Source organism: Impatiens glandulifera, chromosome 6 (genome assembly GCF_907164915.1).
Source record: "Impatiens glandulifera chromosome 6, dImpGla2.1, whole genome shotgun sequence".
Classification (NCBI taxonomy): Eukaryota; Viridiplantae; Streptophyta; class Magnoliopsida; order Ericales; family Balsaminaceae; genus Impatiens; species Impatiens glandulifera.
Genome location: NC_061867.1, coordinates 28,913,424 through 28,918,736, shown reverse-complemented (window position 1 = coordinate 28,918,736; position 5,313 = coordinate 28,913,424).

Below are 5,313 nucleotides of genomic sequence, written 5' to 3'. Positions count from 1 at the left end.
TTAATCATAGGAAATCCCTCTACACCTCTTAGGCCCATAAACCAACTGATTGATCAATATGCAAACTCTTCTTTCATATCTCAAATCGAACCCTAAGAAAGTAAATAAAGCATTGCTTGATCCAGATTTGATCAATACCATGCAAGAAAAACTAAATCAATTTGAAAGAAATAAAGTTTGGAATCTAATTCCCAAATCATATGATCAATTTGTTTTTGGAACTAGATGGGTATTTAGAAACAAACTAAATGAAGATGGAATAGTTATGAGAAATAAATCTAGGCTAGTAGCTCAAGGATATAGACAAGAGGAAGGAATTGACTTCGAGGATTCATTTCCTCCTATAACCAGGTTATAAGCTATTAGAATATTCTTAGCTTATGTTGCTTTCTAAAATTTTAAAGTATATCAAATGGACATTAAGAGCGCTTTTTAAACGACATACTTAATGAGGATGTTTATGTTGAACAACCTTCTGGTTTCAAAATCATACTTTGCCTCATCATGTTTTCAAATTAGATAAAGAATTATATGGACTTAAGCAAGCTCCTAGAGCTTGGTATGACGCACTGCCAACATTCCTATTTGAGCATAATTTTGTTATTGGCACCGTAAATAAAACACTCTTTAAATTTGCCAAAGACTCACATATTTTACTTGTACAAATTGATGTGAATGACATCATCTTTAGGTCAACTAACCCCAAATTATGTAAAAAGTTTTCTAAGTTGATACAAGAAAATTTGAGATGAGCATGATAGGTGAGCTAACGTTATTTGGACTTCAAGCTAAGAAACTTAGGTAGAATGTTATAAAACAAGCTAAATACACCAAGAAATTATTGAAGAAATTCGGTATGGAGAATTGTTCAGCTACCTTAACTCCTATGAACACATTGAGAAAACTGGAAAAAGATGAAGGCGGTAAAGATGTTGATATTACAGCATATCGAGAAATCATTGACTCCCTACTCTATATGACAGCCATCCGACTAGACATAATGTTTGTTGTCGGTGTGTGTGGAAGAGTTTGGGCTAATTCTAAAAAATCTTACTACATAGCTGCTAAACGTATTTTGAAATATCTTAAGGGAACTGAATGTGTTGGACTGTGGTATCCAAGGGATTCCAGTTTCAACTTAATAAGTTACTCTGATGTAGATTATGTAGGATGTAAGATTGACAGAAAAAGTACAAGTGGAACATGTTAGTTCCTTGGTGATCGTCTAATCTCGTGGTTTAGTAAGAGAAGAATACATATATTGCCACTTCAATAACAAAAGTATAATACCTTCCTACTAGAAGTTGTTATGCTCAACTACTGTGGATTTAATAACAACTGAGAGACTTTGGCATTAGGGCAGACGAGTCGCCAATCTTTTGTGACAACACTAGCGCCATCGCGGTCACATATAATCCGGTGTTGCACTCAAGGACAAATCATATCGACATCCGACATTACTTCATCTGAGACAGTGTATCACAGAAGCACGTTCGGCTGGAATATGTGTCAACCGATCAACAAGTGGTTGACATCTTTACGAAACCACTTCCCGAGACTAAGTTTTCTTACTTTAGAAATATTTTAGGTCTTTTAAATTTAAATTAATTTATTATGCATAAACTTATGAGGAATCTGATGGACAACTAATAAGCCATACATGTTGAAACAACTGTCTCTAATTCAGCTGAAAGAAGAGTCGGCTGATGATATTGTACATCAGACAAGGTTGTGCATAAGCAACTTGTAATTTTAGTAGAGTAATAACACTCAGCTGATAGACAATGTTTGTTTTCAGTACTATATATCAGCTGAATACTACACACTATCAGTTGAGTACTTCAATTCAGCTGATGAGCAAGGTATATCAGTTGTTACTGTGCATCAGTAGAACGCATTTAGTAGAGTAGTGAAACTTAGCTGAAATACAAGGCATGCAGACATCACAGTCCGTCAGCTGTCTTAGTGAGTGTTAAACGACTACTCTTCAGCTAGGTGGAACAACATTTTGATCTTATTAATACGCTGTCGTATTATCTCCCTTGGGATAATGAATAGTCACATTTTTTAAAATAAAAATTTTCCTTTTTATAAATAACATGAAGACACGTGGACTATCATGTTATATAAATATGTGACCAACATTTCTAAATGACTCACTGTCTTATAAGCGATTTATCTTCTCTCTTGCAATTTAAACCATAACCTAAATTTCTTCATCTTCTCTCTGAAACCCTAAACATTTAAAATGACATCTTTCTCTTAGAACATTCTGCGGGTAGACTTCGAGTCTATCTACAACCTAGTGCTTCCTAAGATAGTGGCGATGTTCCAAACCCTAGAAGAGACCAACCTGAAGAAGTTATTAGGGGAACAAACATCGTACACGATGTAGAGGTACGTTAGTTCTTTACGATAGCAAAGGTCGTCGGGGACAACATTCAGTGTTGGGTGAAAGGCACTAAGATCACTGTTTCCGAAGAGATGTTTGCCGAATACTTTGAGCTTCTGACGGAAGGGATCACAGTTTTTGACTAGATTCTAACAGGCGGGATCAAGGAGATGCAGATGGTCTTCTCGGAATGTTCTCAACCCATTCTGAGTCATGGAAAGAAGAAGCTAATGAAGCCAGAATATTGTTTGCTCCACGATATTGTTGCAAAATCCCTTTATGCTAAGGTGGGATCCTTCGATGCGTATACTCAGGATCGCTTCAAGATAATGGTGGCCATCACCAAAAAAATGACCATCAATAGGTCATATGTGCAGATCAACAGGCTACTCGAGCACCTTAAGGTAAATGCATGGAAGGGAGTGAACGTCCATCCATCTTGGATTCTGACTAGTAGAACGGTCAGTGTCTACTTCTCAAGTAAAAAGGGGTACAAGACTCTAGCCTCGACATATCCTCACAATAGTCAAGAGGATAGTCATCAAATCCAAGAGACCAATACAATGAAAGAAAAAGAGGCTGGTAGTTGAGGAATCAACTGAAAGCTCAAAAAATGAGCCTAAGGCCAAGAAGGCAAGTCTGGAGGACGCAACATCAGCAGAGGCATCATCAGACTATGATGTAGTGATTGTTACTATAGTCTCCGTCTAAACTCCTGAGGTACCTCCTGTCGTAGTATTTGCTGAAGCACCAGCTGCGATGTCAGTTAATACTCTTGTTGAAAGACCAGCTGCAGCGTCAGCTGAAGACTCTACTACAGCACAACCAACAACAAAAACTCCAACAACAAATGTTTCATTAACAGCTGTATCGCCAACAGCATGAGCTCCAACTGCTAAAGGAATCGAAATAAGAGAACCAGTTACAACTGTTGCACGACCTGCCAAAGTTGCAGGCATAGGAAAAAAACTTGCGATCCTTGAGCCCAATGTGATAGGATCGGTGTAATCAATAGACACGGGGTCTGGCTATTGATAACAACTTCGGAAAAACGATTTGATAGAATTATTGTTAGGGATTAATATCACTTTATATTCTTTGCAAACCTTCACAAAGTCTTGAAAACAATTCAAGTGCCGAACTGTTTGTTTGGGTTTGATGCTTTGAACCAATGAATAATGAAAGGCAGAAAGTAAAGAACACAGCGAGTTGTTTATGGAAAGTCGGAGTAAACCCTACTAAGTCACCACTTCTTCCAACAATCGGAAGGATCTCACTAGATATTTTTTGAATCAAATACAATTCACTAATCTAGCTAACTCTCTATTGAACAAAACAACCTTTATTCAACTTACAACACACTATAAATGACTATTAAATAGTCCAATAACTTATCTCTCAACTTCACGTAGTGATTTACAAAATACACATAAGAACAAAATATCTAGAGAGAGTAAGTTGATTCAAGAAATCAAGCTTGTAGAAATCTGGTGATTCAATGAGAGAAAGAGAGCTTCATCATCTTATTGTAATTTCTGCTACTGCTGGCCATCCGTTGTCTTTAGGTAGAAATTTATTTTTGAAAAGTTTCAACAGTCGAATCCTCCTCTTTGACACGTGGCAAGCGTCCATTAGAAGGCCGCCCATAGTACACAAGTACAGCAGGCACTGTGCACATGGATCGTGGTCGTACCATACTAGTAGTGTACCAAATATTCTTCTGTAATTGTCCTGCACAGAACAAGTAGTGGGAATAATATTTAATTACATGACATTCATTCATTTGATACAATTAGTTGACTGTCAGACTACACAGGAGAGAGTGGAACAGAGTAGTAGAAAGTTAGTTGATCGTAGGTAGACGTATGCTAACTTCAAATAGCTGCTGAAGCGAAGCATTAGACGTGCTCCATTAGACTGTCAAGTCTAAGGGAGTTAGACGTCAACGTCTAATAGTGTTTTCCATTAGATCACCAAGTCTAATGGAGTTAGACTGCCAAGTCTAATGGAGTTAGACTGCCAAGTCTAACTACATATCACTTCAGACTAAATCTGAAGGAGTTAGCCTTGCACGTCTAACTTTACATTCCATTAGACCACCAAGTCTAACTACATATCACTTCAGACTAATCTGAAGGAATTAGACTTGCACGTCTAATTTTACATCCTATTAGACCACCAAGTCTAATAGAGTTAGACTGTGAAGTCTAACTACATATCACTTCAGACTAATCTAAATGAGTTAAACTTGCACGTTCAACTTTACATCCCATTAGACCACCAAGTCTAACAGAGTTAGACTACCAAGTCTAACAACATAACACTTAAGACTAATCTAAAGGAGTTAGACTTGCACGTCTAACTTTACATCCCATTAGACCACCAAGTCTAATGGAATTAGACTGCCAAGTCTAACTACATGTCACTTTAGACTAATCTGAAGGAGTTATTCTTGAACGTCTAACTTTACATCCCATTAGACCACCAAGTCTAATAGAGTTAGACTGTCCCATTAGACCACCAAGTCTACTAGAGTTAAACTGCCAAGCCTAACTACATGTCACTTTAGACTAATCTGAAGGAGTTAGACTTGCATGTCTAACTTTACATCTCATTAGACCACCAAGTCTAATGAGTTAGACTGCCAAGCTTAACTACATATCACTTCAGACTAATCTGAAGGAGTTAGACTTGCACGTCTAACTTTACATCCCTTTAGACCACTAAGTCTAATGAACTTAGACTGCCAAGTATAACTACATATCATTTCAGACTAATCTGAAGGAGTTAGGCTTGCACGTCTAACTTTACATCCCATTAGACTACCAAGTCTAACGGAGTTTGACTGCCAAATCTAACTACATATCACAGTCCCATTAGACTTCCAAGTCTAACTGTGCATTTGTTAAACTTGCACGTGT